Raw genomic sequence first — 20,320 nt, 5'->3', positions numbered from 1 at the left:
CTGGAGGGCAGGAGGCTCTGCAGAGGGGTCTGGACAGGTTGGACCGATGGGCCAAGGTCAACTGTATGAGGTTCAGCAAGGCTGAGCGCTGGGTCCTGCACTGGGTGGGGGCACAACAACCCCCCACAGCGCTACAGGCTGGGGGCAGAGTGGCGGGGAAGCTGCCTGGTGGGAAAGGGTCTGGGGGCACTGGTTGATGGCTGGCTGAACACGAGCCGGCAGTGTGCCCAGCTGGCCAAGAAGGCCAACAGCGTCCTGGCTTGTAACCAAACCAGCATGGCCAGCAGGACAAGGGCAGCAATTGTCCCCCTGTCCTCGGCGCCAGCGAGGTTGCACCTCGAATCCTGTGTTCTGTTTAGGGCCTCTTGCTTCAAAGGGGACATAGAGGTGCTGGAGCATGTCCAGAGATGGGCAATGGGGCTGGGGAAGGGTCTGGAGCAAAAGTGTGATGGGGGACAGCTGAGGGCAGCGGAGGTGTTCAGCCTGGAGAAAAGGAGGCTCAGGGGGGACCTTATTGTGCTCTACAGCTGCCCGACAGGGGCTGTAGGCGGGGGTGGGTGGGTCTCTTCTCCCAGACAACAAGCAACAGGACAAGAGGAGACAGCTTCAAGTTACACCAGGGGAGATTTAGATAGGATATTAAGGAAAAATTTCTCTGTTGTAGGGTAGTCAAGCATTGGCACGGGCTGCCCGGGGAGGGGGTAGAGCCATCGTCCCTAGAGGCGTTTTTCACACACGTAGACATGGTGCTTAGGGACATGGTTTGGTGGTGGACTTGGCAGTGCTGGGTTAACAGTTGGCCTTGATGATCTAAAAGGACTTTTCCAACTAAATGGTTCTGTGATTCTCTAATGCTGCTGCTTTCAGTCTTGCCCTCTTTATATTTTTATAGCAAGATACAGTAACAGGTAGGTACATTAAAGAAGGAATGGAAATTAGCCCTTACCTGAAGGTGGTGGATGGGGAGGTTGGGACCAACCCCAAACTTTTAGAGGAATTAATGGCTTTACTCAAGTGCTGTAAGTTCTCCTTTTTGTCACTTTGGCCCTAAATCTTTCTGAGTAACAAAATGAAAGCAGTTTTTAGTTCTGCTCTACACAGAATCCATTCCTAGAGAAGGGAAGAAAATGAAAAACACAAGTGCATTTTAAAATTACAGTTCTCTGAGGTAAAGTGCCAGTGTCACTAACCACATTCAACAACATTATTAGCTGGAGCAACGGAGGTAAAAGCAACATAAAAGGGAAGCCTTTTGCCCCTCAGACCACACAATTATTGAAATGGTTAGTTTGAGGCATTTTAAAGCTAGGAATTAAGAAATTATTGGAATGTCAGTACCTTTCCATAATACCAAAGTCACAGGGGCTGGTTTGTGTGTGAGTAAGATGGAGCCTGTCATTTTCAGAGGTCTAGTCATAATGTGGAATGAGCTGGTGGATTTTATCCCATTCTCTGCTGATCATATTATCTTTCTCAAGAACAATCACGATCTAGCAAGTTTAGCGCTTTCTGATCAGGTGAGACTGTGGATTTGGGCAGCAGAGATCACAAAGTTTGTTATAAAATGAAGTACTTTGTGCTGTGCCTATACTCCTTAGTACCTTGAATGAGGCTTCCACCATTTAGTATTGCAAACCATGTGCAGCTAAGATCAGATCTTAGCTGGAAAGGGGATTTTTTTGCTGCCGGTTGGAAATAGACAGTAAAAAACCCTTTCTCTCTTGCATGATCTAGGACTTCATACCTCCAGAATCTATTCCAGTTCCTAGAGTCTTCTCTGAATTGAATTAATGAATTATCCTCCCTGTTGTCTCACCCTACAGCTCCTCCACTGCAACATCTAATGCCTGTCACTGAGGACAATAATATTAGCTAGTTTATGCCTTTGATGTAATAATGTCAACTTTTGCTAAGATGGCTAGACTTGTTATTTCGTGAGCTACTGACTTGGTTAGCAGACCTGCCCTAAGAGTTAGCTTTCCTCAGTTCAGCAGCTATTCTCATGTGTTGCAGGGAGTGTTGCTCTATACCAGACTGTTGAAACCACCACTAAAAAAATGTGTGTGAAGTATGTGTATGTGGAGGCCTTTTGATTAAAAAAAAGCTCAGATCCTTTCACTGATCCCGTTTACAGCACAGTACTATGAATAGTTGTTCTCATAAATGCCACAAATTCTGTCCATTGACACACTTGGGCACAACAGCTGACCCAGCTCTAGCTGCTTTAACTGACTTTGCTGCTAATGTGTCATGAAACTCTGTGAGGCCTTTACTGAAGGTTCATGGTATTGTTTCAGTTTTCATTTTTCTTGGAAGATTCTTATTGTATCTTTGTTCAGTCATTGGAAAACTATCTCCGGAGCTGCAGGAAAACACCTGGAAATCATGGTAATTGTCTCCATCACAACATCCTACTGTACTGGACTGCATTTGAAGAGTCCTTTCTGAATTTAGAATGCAGAGCTTTGAGCCCTACTGTTTGAAGAAGGATATGATGTCAGAATAATACATGTTAAAATATGTTAGAAGGAAAACGTGTGACACCTTAGATAAGGTATAAATTAAGAATTATCCCAATTATTGGAAATCTGACATTACAGAAAACAATACATATGAACATTTTTCATATTGAGGTAAGTGGGGCCAACGTATTGGCTAAAATGATACATTAGTGTACAAAGTGTGCTCACGGCAAACTGCAGTCTTTGAGTGTTTTTCTGTTGGTTTCCAAATTGTTGGGTCAATATTTAAGGGAATTAAGTCACCCAACAGAGTGAATGTTTGGAAGGACTCAACTGTTTGTAGTGAATACTATTTAATTTCTTGTATCATTCAATGCGTTGCAGCTGTATTACATTATCAGAGAGGGACAGCTCCAGTTGTGGATAGCAAGGTGGTTTATTATAACAGTATGAGAACAAATGGGCAGAGGTCGGATTAACCTTTGTTCTGAAGTGCCCTCTAAAAGGCCACCTTAGAAATGCTAACAAAGATGTAACTCCTCATTTTCTACAAACTAATCTTTCTAAGATACTTCTATAGGAAAGGAAGTTGTTCTGGGATTTCAGTTTAACTCAATTGTTGCATGCCACAATTTATTTTGCCATGGTGTTTTTCATACACATATATTTTCTACTTGCTGCACTTCCCTGCTAATTTATCTATGCTGGCCTGGCAGAGTGCAGATCCATAAAATATGAGTCATCTTAGCAGGAGAAATTGTAATTTGAGAATGTGGATTAAGCTGTACTTTTCCAAAGGTATGAATTAGGATTATGTGGCTAAAGCTGTTACTGTTGCAGTGTTGAGCCAGACACAGTGAGTGCAAAGCCTGGGCTACAGTTTCCACTTAATACTTCGGTTTTCTGTTGAGCCTGAATGATGAATACTCTTATCTCTACTATGATCCTATTGTTATCTCAGCATTTGTGTAGACAGTCTTCCTTGAGTAAAAGGTGGGGAGGTAGAATATAAAAAAGCCCTAGATGCATGAGCAAAATACCTTTTGTTTTCACAGTATGCAAAAGCCATGGCATTTCTTCTTTTCGGGTGAGTTTTCTATTTGAGGAGTGCTATGAAGAGGTTTAATGGCTTTCTGTTTGTTCTCTTTTGTACAGTCATATAGTCCTTCCTATCTTTTCCCTTGGCATTAGAGAACAGCTTCTTGCTGTTTGTGGAGGTGCTAATCGGTGGGTTACATTAGCACAATGTTTCTTAATATATAGCGAGAACATTTTGCGATGTGAATTCTATTTCACCATGCAGAGTACATCACAGAGTGTCTTTAAAATGCAATTAAGGACTGCAAAGCCTGATACATCAGCTGCCTGGGGAAGCAAAGTTTACTTTGTTAGGAAGCAAAGAAAGAACATTGTGAGTGGTGTGTTCAAAGTGAGGATTTTTAAAAAAAATTTTTAGAAGTAGAAGCAAGTAAACTTCAAGTACAGTTGAACACCTGCCTAGCAGAACTGTTCTTCACCATTTGGAATGTTATTAGCCACTGTTGGAGTATTGTCTTAGATCTCCAGCACTTCAGTAGTGTTTAGCATCTGATTTAGGCCGTAAACATATGCAAATTTATACTGGTACTTTACAAATTGTACTCTAACTTTGCAAAGGATCACTGTTCCCTGCTAGATTGACCAGAATTACCCATCCTTCATTTTGTGGTATCTTTACGTTTTCATTAGAATAAGCTTTAACACTCTCATCTGCTCTGTCTCTCTCTTCCTCCCTCCCTGCCCTGCCCTGCAAGAAATTGCTTGTGTATCCTTTATGGTACTAACACCCTCTTCCTTCTGCAAGAAATGGTTTGGTTTTTTGCTTTAACAGACTTTCTATACTTAATTATGATAATAAGAAATAATGTAGCAAACCCACTTGGCTTGTGACTGTGAGACTACCAGCTGTTTCCTGTGAAGGTTAGAGGAATGTAAAATCCATTTCTGTTTTCTCGAGTCTGCCCTGTGTTAATGCTGACAATTCTACTACAAGTACTTCATTTGTTTCTTAAAAAATAAAAATTGTCTTTGAGAGATGGTGATAACTGGCACAAAATTGATTCTTGGCAATACTTGAGGAGCGCTTCTTGCAAGGGTTGGATTAAATGCTTAGAGAAGAAAAAAGGTATTAATGCTAAACCTTTAATATACAAAAAAATCTAGATCTTTTAGATGAAACATTGTCTTGTAGCTCAGTAATCTTGATTAGAACATGATAGGAAGCAGATCTGAGATACTGAATTTATTAGAGACTAAATCAGCTTTGAACACTTCCGGTCACGCTATAGGTGTTTCTAAGAAGAGTGATAGTTGGGACAAAACTTGTAACTTAATTTTCTGAATGAAGTTTAATGATCTCTATACACACACAAAATTTATGAAACTTTTTTCCAGCCTTTTCACACAGTACTTGTTCCAGCAGACATTTTTTGGATGCCTTTCAACTTCCTTCATAAGTTACCTTTCTGCCTGATTTCCTCAGTTAAGGTAGCCATGTATTTTGTGAGCGGTACTGTGTTTTCCTTGTTAGAATCACACACCTAACCATGCTATTTTTATTTGTTTAGGGCAGTCACACAGTAGAGAAAGATGAATAATACTAAAAATGAAAGAATTCTGGGGAGACTTTAATGCAGTTAATTCAAAGCTAACTTACCTTTATCTGTCTTCTATATTTGATGGGTTGGTGTGGATCTTTTATGCAGTCTGAAATTTTAGCTGCCAACATCCTCAACTGATTTTACAAAGTTTGAAGAAAAATGATAGCAAAGAAAGAGGCAAATGAAAAGTTATAATCATGTATGAATAAAAGGATGTATTATTAGATGGTCATTAATTTGTTATTTGAAATGGGAATGTCCCTAGATAAATTTAAATTGCCCTTCATTACTTATTTCTATTGCTTCGTTACTGGTCTTATTTACCTCATTACTTTTTTCTGTTAACTTTAAAAAGCATCTTGAATTAGTTATGAAACCTGTTCTTTAAGAAAAGTTTTTGTATTTAGCTTTCAGCGTGCTCTATTTCTAGCAATTATGCTAATGGTTTTGCTGAATAAAATGTCTTGAATGTCTTAGAACTATACTTCTCTTGAAGGAGCTAAGCCTCTGTCGTGCTGAACAGTCCCAGGTACTATATTGCATAGCAGGACATGGACAAAGCCATATTTAAATGCAGAATAACTGCAGAGAAAACATGTCTTTACTGCAGAGGTGAGAGCACATGATTAATGAGCTGGAAGATTTGCCACAGCTGGGCTCTGCAGCAATGCTTCTCATACCCACTGTAGGTTAAAATTCTCATTTGCTCCACTTCACTGGCACACATGAAAACACCTAAGCCTGGTGCCATCACACCCCTCCTACTATACTAGGATTGTTTCTACCACAAATTACAGGGTCGTGACTGACCAAGAAGGGCAGGGCTTGGTCTCTTGTACCTTTTTATGGCATTGCAAATAGCTATGCAATCATCCTGGAGTAACAGTGCAAGAATACAAATTACAGACTAACCCAGTCTGCTGGTGTCTCAGTGCAACCGCTTGTTTATATCTGCTTCACTCTGCTAGTTGTTTCACAAAGGGCGTACGGACATAAAGGCAATGGCAAAGGGTCAAAGAGGTCTTGTGTAGGTGTAAGGTGCATTTAGTAGGTATTGTTGAAGTTACTAGTGAAATAAGCTACCTGGGAATTAACCATTGGTATTGCATCAGTGTACAGCAGTTCAAAAACAGTACAAAGCTCCTTCTCCAATTTGAACTGCAGATGAGTATGGGGAAGCAGACAGTAATTAATGGAAGTGAAATTTAGTCAGAAGAATCATCAGTTTCCAGGAAATGCCAGCAAAGCTGTGTCTCTGCTTTCTGATCTGGTGCAGATGCAAAAGCGTCGCTTATGTTCAGGTCTGTAAGTAGTTATTACAGAGGTGGGAAGGAAAGGATCAAAGATCCATGGGTGAAAGTTCATGTAAGTGTTGAGGCCTGCTTGATAAGGTTAAGAGGTTAAAAAAAAAATTCTGACTCACAAAATAGATACAGTACCAATCTTAAAAGCATCTGCTTTCTCAGATGGTATTAGTAGTCTTGGTCTTCTGATACTTGGTGTAAATAATGACTGTACATCTCTGTATAATCGTTAACTGCATACACTGTATAGGAAGATCACATTTCCACTCTCTTGCCCTAAGGTTAGTTGGAATGAGAACGTGCTGTTTTCTGCCCACCAAGGTAAAAACAAAAGGCCTGTTTTTTCTTCTAGCCCCTGGGAAAATCAGAAGCCTGTGCATAAAAGTCAGCTAGAATAACTAGCACTGGTTTGAAGCCCCTGAGAATGGTGGAAGACTCCAACTCAAAGATACTGTGTTGTGGCGCTGGTGGAGATGACAGTCGTTTTGAAGCCTGGAGCATCACAACCCAAACAATCACTCAAGAAGAAAAAGTGTTGGCTTGGAACAAACCAGAAGTATTGCAAATGACTGCTTTGAATCTCCTGGTAAGTTCCATCTTCTGTCATAAGACTGCAAGGTGTTACAATATGTGCTATTTATTTTTAGGTTTAATACAGCAGGAAGGTTTAAAGCATTAAAACTTTCTTACATGGATTTAAGTTCTGTGGAGAAAAAATTCTGTCCTCTAGTTTGTGACTAAAGCTTTGTTTTCAAGAACAGGCAGCAAATAGCCATATTTGGAGAGTGGGCATCGAGTGTGGGGTTACTTCTGGTTTCATTTAGCTATATGTTAGAGATGCACATGATCTTTTCAGTTGTGTATTCGGATCTTTCTGTACTATAATGGACTTGAACACACAGAACAGTGGCATTTTGCCCATTTCCCGTGTATACTGGTGCCCGGAAAGCACATCTTTTATTCTGTAAAGTATCAGTGTATGAAACATTACCCGAAACAATTTATAAAGGAATTGGCATTAACTGGATTTTGCAGTTACAAGCTACTAAATCGACCCAATATTTAAAATCTCTTAAGAATTGGAGAGGGAGGGAAAATGATTGACAGTTTAAACACAATAGAGAAAAATAAGACAGTTTCCTACTAGCATTTTGCAAAAATGTTTAAATCTTCCATCTGTCTGTCTTTTTCTCAAACATGTATGAATAGGTCTACTAACTTTTAAACTGTGCATGCAAAAATCATCTAGATCAGAAGCTTTCCTGAAGCTTATATTTTCTTTTGTCGATGTAGAGCTTCTGGCAGGAGATGTGACGGGTGTGTGTGCATGGAGAAAGTTGTTGGTGTTGCTTAGGACACTAATTCTGATGTGCTCTATGCTGTTCTTTCCTGCTTATGTATCAACTTTTTTAAAAAAACTTCATTTTAATTATCCTTGTTGTAAGGAGCCAGCTTTACTTTCCCAAACTTGTGAACGGATTGGCATTCTGCTTTGAGCCTGTAACTTGGTTACAGTCACACCTAATTCTGAGATTTTCTGCTGTGGTGCTTTGGGAGTGTTACAGTTTCTTGAATTTACACAAAGATATTAATTTCTAATTCTGATAACTCCAACAGTAAAGGTTTCATTTGTTTGGTTGGGGGGATAGGGAACAAAAATTCCCTTCAGAAATATAGCCAAGCTGAAAAAAGGTTGAAAGATGCAGTGATTTATAGCCTTACTAGAACAAAATTATGTGAGGCTACGTGGCCTTTAATATCAGGTATATTGCCTCAGCTGTGACATCATGTTTCAGATCTCCCAGTCCCTAATTTCTCTAAAATACACGGGTGTATTGTCAACAGTTCTTAGTCTATTCTGGTTACAATGGAACATTTTAGCAAGATTTCACCAATCGCTACCATGGGAAGTGGTCTATTTTAGCTCTTAGCCAAGTTATTTCTGAGAACAATCATACTTCTTTAAAACACAGGTTTTACATCTTGTTACTATTCTCAGATACCAGTTTTCATAGAAATCTTTGTGGAGCTATACAAATGCTAGTCAAACTCTAAGTAACTTCTCTATTTATTCAGAACTGAAGATTTGTAGCAAGACTATTTTTCTTTTTTTAGGAGCAAGTGTACATCTTTCCTTAAAATCAAGTTTTTGGCTGCTGTGTGAGAGTTGAGCTGGCCCAGACTGATCAGGGTGAGGTGTGGCCTCTGCACATGTCCTGTGTTTGATGTCTTCTGTCCAAGTTCTTTGCATGTTTACAGCTATTGCAGGATTTTAATACCTAGTTGTGTTTCTGTTGGCGGCATGTGCCTTCATAATAGCATGTGTCTGCATATGACTTTTCAGGACTGTAAGTGGTCCACTCTGACCTTAAGTGCATCACGTAGAGGTGAAAATCTGAGTGAAACAGCTGTCTCATGAAGTATCTGGTCCTCTTCTGATACAGTTATGATCTTGCCATCAGTTGTTTCACTATTTACTTCCGGTTTTGCCTATGTGAAGGAAGCTTTCTTGTGATATGCTGAGATTTTGCAAAGAAAAATGTAACAGCTAATTAAGAGGTTTATCTCAGAAATATTTCTAATTTCAATAATAAAAAAGCATGTTTGTGTAGAGCTTACTTATGTAAAAGTCTACTGTAAATAACTGTAAAGGAAGAAACACAATGACTTGTTGGTTTCATTACCTTTAATTTATCAGTGTATGTTAAATTGCTAATATATAACTGCTTCAGAGGCTTGAGTAATATTAGTGATATGCGATCAGGGAAGAATGCTGCCATCCTTATCAAGCAAGCATGTGAGCTTTTTGTGAGTGACTGTTATGCCAGAAGATACTGCTTTCCAACTGAAAGCTATGAATAACTGCAGTCATTAGTAGTGCTGAGGAACTTCTTGAAAAATTTTAAGTGTTTAAATCAAGACATCTTGAAGAGCTATTAATATGGACCATTATCTTCTCACTTCTTTTGTATTTTCTGATTAAATAATAGCGGGTGACAAAAGTCATTACCAGTAAAATGACGGCGTAGCTGCAGAGCAATGTTTGACAACTGCTGTTTCTTTCAACTGTTCAAGTTCTTGACTAGCTGTGTGAAGACTGGATTCTGCCAATACTGGGTTTCTACTGTTTATGTAGGAAATTTATTTTTTTGAGTCAAAATATCCATGAGATGTAGCTCTACAAAGAAGTGCACAAAAAACTGAGAAGATGAAGGAAACTGATAGTGTTCTTTTAGTTGAGGTCATTGATCTCTGCAGTTTCAGTTCTAGGGCAGCAAGGCAAAGGACCCACATATAAGAAGATGTCTGCATTCCAGAGACAGCTTCTGTACACTGTCAGGCTTGGGAAGTTTGGGTCCAAATGACTAAATAGGCTCAAGTAAGCAGTTAGATGAGGGATTGCACTCAGAACCCGGATAGTTACCAAATTAGCCCGGTTTCCTTTGGGAAAAAAAAAAAAAAAAGAGGAAGAAGAAAGATCTAGTATTACATTTTGTGACTGATGTCTGATGTTCTCAAGCCCCACAGATGGAATATGACTGTAAATGCAAATTCACAACCCAATCCCCAGAGAGAAACGGGAAAGCATTGTGGATCGTTTATACTGCATCCATCACTGATGCCATAGCTGTCACTTCCTATTTGTTTTATAAAGAGATCTGCTTAAGGGATAAAGCTGGAAAAGGAATTCAAGGCAATGATTAGCAGCAAACTTTACAAAAGGAGGTCTACTTGTCCCTCTCTCTGAGTCCTTACTTCAAAACCAACAAGCTTTGTGCTACTTCTAGGCTGCAAAATGTGATGTATCCTGTGCTGAGCTTACCGTGACACACAGGATGACTTTTTATTGTTATTCTCGTAACAGCCATGCTTTAAGAAACCTCAGAAAGAAATGTTTTCTTATCTATCGTAAAATCCAAACCTTTTTAATAGCTATCAAAACTCTTAATCCTTCCATGAAGCAGTCAGACAAGAACTGTGGTTTCCATTTAAGAAAAAAAAACAACAACGTAGTTTGCCCAAAAGTAATGGAGAGAAGCAGCAGATTCAGTAATAGAATACACCCGCCACCAAGAGTGCTTTCTTGCTAGGCCCTATAAACTTTGTTTTAAAACAAATGTTTCTGCATCTTTTTAAGTCAGTAAAATATAAAGCAGTACCAAATTTACTTGGCATACTTGTACTTTTTATGTAAGTCAGATTTTTTGCCTTTCTGACTTGAAGGCTATGGGATTGTTTCCAAACAGTCTGATGCTTTAAGGGTCAGGAGCCTTATAAAGAACAAACAAGAGACTAAATTTTGCTTTTGCTTACACTGGGTTCATGCCAGAATAACTTAACTGCTGTTACCGGAGTTACTTACCCTTGTGCAAATCTAGAGTAATAGAATAAATCTTATCTTGCTGCAAGGAGGACAAAAAGTAAGAAATGTATTTGTCAGGTGTTTTCTTTTGTTAAGCCAGGCAACAATGAAACTGCTCTTACCTGCTGGTTTTGCTCTATCTTTACCTGTAGTTGTCCTTCTGAATTTGTCTTGATGCTCCTTGGAATACCAAGACCTCAGAGTTTAAGGAAACACTCTAGAAAAGGGGTTTGGCATGGAGAAGAGTCTTCTACATTGTGGGGAAACATTCTTAATGAACAAAAGGGATAAATCCACTTAATCACGTAATCTTTGACAATCACTTGCCTCACGTTTGCTCAGGTCTGTTTTCTTTGACAGCATGATCCTGAACAGAGGAGGCTATTTCTCAGCAGGTGTATCTTCATTCTGGTGCTTCATCTAGGATTTTAAGCAGCAGATTGTCTCACGGTGTAAGTACTTGCAGCTTGTGACTGGTTCAGAGGCTAACATTCCCTATTTTATAACGACCCCTTGAAGCAGGGTCCCAGTTGACTGCCTGCTGTAGTTGCTATGCCACAATGCCTAAGTGTGGCTTCTGCTGTCACCCTGTTTCTATAGTAGAATCTGGGTGTGAACAAAATTAAATTGTAGAGTCACGAAGCAAATAAACTTCTTACTTAAGAAAGGTACTTTAATCATATGAATCCTTTCTTATCCTGCTGTTTCTAGACATTTTGAAGTGTCTTGCTAAGGAGATTAGAATCAGAATAATTAGATTGGCAGAGAGATCAAGTCCAGCCTCCCACTTGAAGCAGGACCAGCCTCAAGTATCTAGGATGTGGGGGAAAATCCATTGCTTTTTCCATTTCTGAGTAGTGGGGAGGAAAAGCATAGATAAACTTGTATGTTTTGTTAGAACAATGACATCCGCTTTTACCCTGTTTTCCCCATTGCATTTAAACTTGCTTTCAAACTCTTACTTTTCCTGACAAAGAACATCAAAGAAGATGTTTAATTACAACTGTCCCGATGGCTGTAACTTTTTTGTTTCAGCAGTAGTAGAAACTGTTAGTGAGAGGGGCTATTGGAAGACTTTTATGTTGTTTTCCCATGTTCTCAAAACCAGTGCCTTGAGAAAGCATCAGTTTTAATTATTATGTAAATAATAAAAGTACCCAAATGAAAGTTCAAATTTCATTATGTAAATAGCAGAAGTTGTAGAAAACTTCAGAAATTACACTGTGATGTCTTGTACACTTTAACAACACCCCTTGGCATTTTTCCAGTTCACAAGTGACAAATTCAGTCAACAAGGTTTAGAAAATACATACTACATATTTAACAGCCATAAGGAATCCAAGCTGACAACCTATAAATTTTCATAGGTTAATAGGTCTTAAAAACAATTTCAGTACAGTGGTTCTGGAATTAACTTTTAAATAATTGTACAACTGCCTCGGCAACTGGAAAATTTGACTGGTATGTTTAGGCTGACAGTGGAATATGTCTAAGAAGCAGAGCTACAGAAACAGAAATTTGTCATTTCAAAGTTTTAGTTGGATCATGGACAGATTTTAAAGTTCAGACCTGTTTAATGTGAGAGTTACCCTAGCACATAAACTGTCCGGCCCTCTCAAAGACCATCAGGAAGAAACAGCAAAACCAATATTTTTGCTGAAGGTGTTGTATGGTCTTGGAAGAGTCACTAAACCTCACATGATAGTTCTCTTCTGCAATAATGAACTTGTCTGCTACGACAGGCTGAGCTTCTTTATTAAAACTGGATGTAAGTATACATGCCAAGAGATCTTGCCATTTTGCAAAGACAGGTTGTAGCTTTGGCCATATTCAACCTGAAAAATAAAAGCTAGCTGTCATTAACCTTACTGGCCCTCCTCCCTAAAATGGTTTCTATCTAAAGCTGAAACACTCACATGAGTAGGCAGTGGTATCAAGACAGGGGCAAGGTTGTGGGTGTTGAAAACAGATGCAGCCTGCAAAAATACTTTAATAATATGTTTTTAATTCTGCTTAGGAGCTGGCTACATATTTGGACCTTATCTTGGGAGTGAAGAGGAGCCCCCAGGCTCTCACCCACACTTGTTTATCACACAACCCTTTGACGTTCTCCTCATAACAGGTGTGTGTGTGTAAGAATACTTTCTGAGGTGGAACTCTAAGCAACATCTCAAAACACTGGTGCAGGTGAGGGACCTGCTAAGCCTCAAAGAGTATTTTTTGCCAGATCTACAGTGTGGCTGTATCTGTGCAGATTATCAAACAGTAAAGAGGGAGAGCAAGGGAAGGCTTTTTCAGAGTCTTCAAGAACTTACTTAAACAGTAAATATAAGATTTTAATACATTTTTGTGGACACCGAAATAACTCCAGAAGAAGCTGAAGAGGAGAAGGCTGATGAGATTCTGAAGGGATTTCTCACTGCTCAGACATCAGGTCAAGCCTAGCAGCATCCCTGGGGCCAGGCAAGCAGAGATGTAGTTCTGTGTACAATTTCCTTACTTTCAAGGCTCATGATGGTTTAGAATATGTAAAAGGATTTTTTTAATACTATTGACACCACTAAGATTATGTAAACCTCGATAATTTTACTGAGAATAGATTCTAATCCAGAGTTCTTACCATCTTTTAGTTTCTGATATGCTAATTTAATGCACCGTTGGTTTTGATGGGTTGCCATCAAGTAAGGGACGCCAAAAAGACGTTTAAAAATACATAGTGCTCAGGCAAGCTGTTTATAGCACCTAAGAGATCTTCAATCCTGCCCTGAATTAGAAAGCATACATTTCATTTGTATCTAAAAATGGTCAAGTGTGTATCTCCTGTTCCTGGTTTTGTTGCTTGGTTGTTTTTTTTATTTAAAAATCTGAACAGAAAGAAAGGGTGGTTTTCTCCCAGGAGCTGTCTTGGAAAAATTAATAACAAATGTTTAGCTGGAAGCATAAGCTTTGTGGGTTAGGTTGAGTAACTCTAGAAAAGTGTGATGTAATCAGCTATGCTGAGCATTTAGATTTTCTCCATGTGGATCACATGCAGTCTTACACCTTTTAGTTCAGTGGCCTGTGTACAGACTGCCAATCAAGACTGAAAATATGGTACGTGTTTATTCCTATGCAGGAATAAAATTAAACTCACAGGCTTGATGGATCTATGTATGATACTAGGAAAATACTTTAATAGAGAGTGCCCCACAAATGGTACTGTGTACTGGTACCCTTATAAGTGTGTTGTTTTGCCTATGAAAATGTACTGTAAGTGAAACTATTACCTTTTGATTTCAACTGTTTGCTCTGTGAACGGGGCAATTTCAGTCTGCCATTCGAGAAATTTTAGAATAATGTAGCCTGCTGTATGCCTGGAGTTAATTCAGTGGATTGTGCTCTTTGATCATGAGGTAAGCTTTCAAGTGCCATATTGATTGTCCATGTTGGCAAGCCAAAGAAGCTTCCAGTGTTAGGTGCTTTTTATAATATGAGCACATCTACGTATGATTTACATTCTGTCACTAGGATAAAAGAAGTCACGCTCTTAACTGACTTAGAGCTATACAGCCTTTAAAAGTAGGCCAGTCCCCAGAGTTTTGAGATACCACAAAAAAGATGAAAAACTTTAGGAGCCTTGTTACAGTCTTTTAACAGCCAGCAGCAGAAGTGGGTGGGGTAGGATTGCAACTGGAAAACGTTGTCTTTGGGTTTTTTTCTTTCTTTTTTTTTTTTTTCCCACTGTGTAATTATTTATTAGAAAACCATTCATTCTCCTGAACTGCTGGGGTATAAACTCTTCCCACCTCAACTGGGTACAGCAGTCAATTCCCCCAGGTGTTTGCAGTGGCTGGAACTAGTGTGTCAGGGTATCAGCTGAAGGTAATAGAGGTTTTGGGTGATAAAGGAGCTTTGTGGATCACAATACTGGGTTGAAAGATTAAAGGTATTTAAAGTCTTCCAACCAGGATGCCTAAATCCATGAAAACTGTACACTGGAATGTTTTAAAGTGTTAATGAATTACAAGTAAGAAACCTCATTTTAAGTGCATGCTCACTCATGGATGCAGATACTGAAGCTAATGCTACAAAACCAGTGCTAATAAATGTGTGGTAAAACTATGAATGTCGCTCATATGCCATTTCTGATGGGGGGAGAGGTGGGAAAGGTAAAATTTCCTAACAGTGGTGTGAGTTTAAAAGTTGGGAAACTATGATCAAGTTAACAAAAATAAATAGCTGCTCTGGAGTTGAGCTGAGTTCTCAGAGCTGCGATCAGCCGTGTTCTGAGAGTTCAGACACTGGCAGTGAATCAAGTATTTCTTCTTTCTCCAGCACCAGTAGTCCTAACATGCCTCTTTGGGGAAGAAGTGTTTTTTCACTTTGAACATATGCCATTATCTTAAGCTAACTGAATGCTTTATGAACATTTCCAAAAAGGACACGTCTTATGTTGAAGAAGGCCAAGAATGCAACTTCATTTCCTCTTCCAAAGTTTAATCTAAAAAATGTATTTGCTTTTTTGTACAGATTTAATTTGGAGCACATATGTATGACATATGTGACATCATCAAATAGTTACCTGATGCTCGTCAAAACAGTGGGAACAAAACATTAACTTCAAGGTACGTATGGGTAACTGTGCTGAGTGTATGAGTTTGCATCCAGAGCTGGCAGTTCAATTTTGCAACAGTAATGTCCGTTAAGAGAAATGGCCACGGTAGTGGCTTTACAGTGGAGGCCTAGATTTTATGAATATTCATATCACCTTTGTGTATAGTGTATGATATAAGCATTTGAAGCATTAAAAGATAGTCACTCATGTGTATTTCAAACATTGTTATAAATTATCGTATCTTCCTGTGCCAGTGGGTAGGCATCAGTGTCATACATCACATTCCCAAGGAGCACAATGTGTTTCTCTGCAAACCATTGCTATTTTCTCTTCTGGCAAGTGGTAACCGCTGAGTTCTGGTGAAGTGATCTTTGTGCTATTGTGGGGATGCCATAAAAATGTCACTTACCAAAAAAACAATGACACCTTAAGTGGCTTGGCATTTGTATGCTACAAATTACATATGGTAAGTAGGTGGATTTGTGAGTTCAGCATTTAATGTAGAAAGTAATGTGTAAACAGTTAGTCGTCTGTGATTCTCTAGTTGGTGTGCTCCATAATGTTAGTGAAAGAAGAGACTTAGAATAGGACAGCTCTGCAAGTAAGATTTCTATTCCTGAGTACCATTTTTAGGTCATCTATTGATCTGTTTGTCGCAAAACAAAGTGCTCAACTGTGCACATCTTGTGAACTTTAAATAGCTTGGGACTGATTTTGCTTGAAAATAAGGAGTTACGTTATTGATTTCTATGGATTTAGCAGTGTAAACAAAATGGTTTCTGATCCTGTAATTTTTTACTTTGTTTTTTTCTTTAAGGTGGTTAAATGCAAATAACAAATTGCTTGCTAAGAGCAAAACCAGGTGGTTGTGAACCTGCTGCTCATTACATAAGTGCTCAGATTAGACCAAAGGCTCAGACAGCAAAGCTTTAGTAGATGCACTTGTTTAAAATTTTGTAACTGAGTTCTGATCTCATCATATCTCTGCTAACCCATTCAAAGCTTTAGGTGATAACACTCATTTCTGTTTGTGTACTTGGCTTTGCACAGCAACAGCTGTATGTCTGGTTTTGCTACTCTGTTTATAACCTCTGGCAAAGGGCTAATGTGAAGATCTTGGGACAGTTCTTCTTTCAGTCGCTTTTACAGTCCACCTAAAAAAGGTGACGTAGGAAAGAAACTTTCTGGACTGTTCCTGTCAAAGAGAATCTAGTGCCTTTTTAGCTTAATTTTCATAGCAAGGGACTCACGGCATCCAATACTTCTATAAAATTCACTGTATTTACTTGGTATCTTTAATTTCATTTAAAATTACGTGAAGAAAGTAAAAATGATCCTTTCCTTTTGCAATGCATCTTTTTAGGAGCAGACAAAAAACTTTTTTGGCAGTGTTACGAGTGCTTTATTTTTAATGTAATGATAAGTCAAAGTAAAGTTTAGAATTGCAGGCCTAGATATCTGAAATACAATCATCCATCAAAAGCCCTCAGTGGGACAATTACAGCCCCCACATCCTCCCACAGCAAGCCATGATTATAGGAGAAGAATTCTTGAGGGCTGCAGCTGAGATTAGACAATGTGGAGTACTCTTACTTCAGCCTTCACAAAATCACCTGGTACAAGTCTCACTAATGAGATAGGTGAGATTGACTGAACGTGTGTGTTCTACATTAGTACTGACTTCACATATTTTTGCAATTTATTTCAGCATCTGTCTTAATGATGTTTGTTTAAATTGGGTAGATCTAGTTCTTATGTGGTTTTCATGCTTTTTACAGAGCAAAACCAGCTTTAAATACTCCTGTATCAAATACAGTGCATGTCCAATACCTGCTCCTTACTGTCAGGTGCTGTCAGCATTGCTTTTCTACCTGACTCTTGTTTTTGTTCCATCCTTATGTTCTCCTTGCTTCTTGAAAGCTAAGACCCCTAGTGTCATCATTCCTTCCCAATGTTTTTAAGCAGTTTTTCCTTCCTACCTCTATTTCCACAACTCACTCTAGGATCTGATATCTGATCTTTCAGGCAATACACACCTTAGTGTGACTGACATGTATGTAAAGCAAGGGTAAATTAGGCCTAAGATGTTACTCTGGTTTAAACCAAGAGCATTGCGATTTGTTAATGCTCTGCACAGACTGCAGAGCCTTAAGGTGCCGGAAAAGATCCTCAGCAATAAATGATCAAGTCCAGAATCTTGCTGTGTTGTACCAGACCAGTCAAACTAGTGATGCTTCTGTGAGTTTCCTTTACAGGAAATGCTTCATGGGGAGCCTGAGCTCTGAATCAGATTTTTCTTTGTTGTTTTAGAAATTAATTGCAAAGGTGTGTATAAGAAGGTAGAAATTGCATGTTGGGGACAATAATATTACTAATAATGATAGAATCCTTCAGACACATGAATGAGAAGATGCAAGTATTTATTCCTTTGTGTCTTAAAGTGCATCAGGTCAAAATTTAAGCTATAGATGTATTGCATGGGAAACCATATGGCCACATCCATGCTTGGAAAGACATTTGACTGAGCTAAACTGATTTCTCAGCAAGCTAGTCCTTGCTGACTGCAGGATTTTGGGGATTATAACAGCAATGTAGACAAGGCTGTCATGTCCTTCAGCATTTTTAGCATGATGTAGGTATGAGCACAGGTGGGCAATTAAACACTTCATGCTTCATTTCCCACTGGGTGTCAGTTATCATTTCACTCCTGTGATCGGAAATAAGTATCAACAACAATGGAGTACCCTCCTCTGTGTTTCATAGTCAAAGGGAAGCATAGCAACATCTGAAAATGAGGCTTGTTTTCTTTGCATCAGGGGTGCTTTGACACCTTTTTCCTAGCCCAAAGGTAAAGTACATCTAATCCTTGCTTATTGTCAAGGATTTTTCCTCAGAGCTGCGCTCTCACATCTCTGGTGATGTGGATAATACTTTTGCTGCTGCTGCTGTTCTGGAGAAACTAAGGGATAAAGAACAACATGTTGTCCTCTTTTGGAAGTGGATGCCTGAATGAACAGAGAAGTCTCTTCAGAGAGTAGTGAAAGGCAGCAAATGGTGCTGAGTAATATTGCCTTTGTTCACAGAAAAAGTACAGTAAGAAAAAAAATGTAGAACTGTAAATGCATTCTAGTACAATATGGAACAATCCTGATTTAAAAAAGAAGCAACAGGAGCAACTCCAGAAAAGATCTGAGATTTTGGGTGATTCTGCAGATTATTTTTTTTAATTATTTTTTTAACAGATAGTATGGGTGCAGTTGTAGGGAGTTGGTTGTAATATAAAGTACTGCTTGTAGAGAATCATAGATCTTGTGTGTTCTGAGTCTAAGTTTTCATTTTTAAAGCACAATTATATGCAATGGCAGAGAGACTAATTTAACATGTACAGCACAGATAATTTCCATGCTGTGCTATAAAACAAAGGATAGTGAAATCCTGGTTTGCTGTGACATGGGTGCAGAGCCTCCAGACTGACAATTTAGGTGCAAGAAGCTGAGGGGTTTTTTTTGTTTAAATCATCAGCTCGTTTTCATAAAGGTAGCCTGACATGGTTCAGGAATGTAAGAGCAAAGATGTTCTCCCCTGAAAAACGCATTCTCCTAGCTTGGTGTTACCCAATATGACTTAGCTCTTGTCTGGCAAAGTTCGGTGAGTAGAAGAAGGGAATAGGTCTTATTCTGAGATTTTTGAAAGGAGCTGATTTTTGTATTAGCTTTAGAGTTTGTTTTTATTCCTGTCCCATAAAAGCTGCTTTTACATGGGAGCCTGAGGAGAGCTCGCTCCGGATGAAAGGAAGTGATGGAATGTATCTGAGAGAGCAGCCAATTTTGATGTCTTTTTCTTGCTGATGGTATGAGCAGTTAAATCTTTTAAAAAGGTGGTGCTGCTTTCTTCTTAGCCCTATCGGCTGTACAATGTGTCTCCGTCCTTTGTGAATGTATCATACTTAATCATCTGCCAGAATCTCTTTCATTAAATTCCTTTAAGAACAAATCACTCTTCTATGAAGTTTGGAGGATCATGTGCAGCTTGGGTTTCCCCTGGTACTTTCAGGTTGCTTTTGATCATCATCTTAGTATACTGGATTAGATTGCCTTTATGTGCTGCTTAGTGACACGAGGGCAGCCTCACATGGCTGTTGGAATATTCATGTTTCATTACATATAGAAACATTTATTGCTGTTGAATAACCGGAGGGACCCACGGTGGTGGTTTTCCCCTTAAAATAATCACTGGGCTCTACGTGCTCGAGGTACGTGGTCTTGTGTTTGGTTTAGTGATCTAAAATAGGAAACTTGGGGAGGAACATGTGCAAGTCAGTTTGTGAGGCATTAGCAAAATCCAGCTCATGCTGATGGGAATTATAAAACTGATAGTGTTGTGATTCCTAAGTATATTTCTGATGAATCTGGCATGCTATCTGTTCACATGAGTAATATTTCTTACCCATCAAAACCTGTTGGCCCATGCTGAGTTCTGGACTGACACAGCTGACCGGTTCTGGTGCCTGATCTTGGTGGCTGGCACTAAAAAGCTCCTCTCAGTGAAACACTGGAATTTGTAGTCTGAATGCCTTCACTGGTGGACAGGCTGTGGGAAAGGAACATGCAGTTGAATGTTAACTTGAAATCGTTACCCTTTAGAGTATCTCAGTCTGCCTCCAGAAGACAATGCCACATTGTAAATGAAGCATGTTAGTTGCCATTCAGACCTTGTAAGGTGTAAGCAGAATGAATATTTTCATCTTTGTGCCAGTTTAATTTGAAGCACTTTTTGAGTGAGGGCTGTGGGGGAAGAGTATGCACTTTGTGTGGAGTAAGGGTATAATTTGTTCAGTAATTTGATCATTTCATTAATCTAGGCATGTGCTTAGATGCACTTACCATTCCAGTATTCAGACGCAGAAACCTTACAGCAGCAGGGGAGGTATTAATATTGTTTAATATCTTTTCTTCCTT

At 39.1% G+C, this 20,320-nt stretch overlaps 2 long non-coding RNA genes across 5 annotated transcripts in view; both read left to right on the top strand.

The window, feature by feature from the left end:
- The window catches only part of LOC130147356 (uncharacterized), a 66,425-nt gene that overhangs the window by 25,411 nt on the left and 20,694 nt on the right, over window positions 1-20,320 (top strand). The window lies entirely within an intron of this gene.
- Window positions 5,936-13,470, top strand: LOC130147358 (uncharacterized). Its single transcript, XR_008821214.1, has 3 exons — window positions 5,936-6,991; window positions 11,129-11,220; window positions 12,786-13,470. It is a non-coding gene; the product is annotated as an uncharacterized LOC130147358 (long non-coding RNA).

Source organism: Falco biarmicus, chromosome 4 (assembly GCF_023638135.1).
Source record: "Falco biarmicus isolate bFalBia1 chromosome 4, bFalBia1.pri, whole genome shotgun sequence".
Taxonomy (NCBI): Eukaryota; Metazoa; Chordata; class Aves; order Falconiformes; family Falconidae; genus Falco; species Falco biarmicus.
Note: the sequence above shows the minus strand (reverse complement) of the source record. Positions and strands in the feature narration are given on the sequence as shown.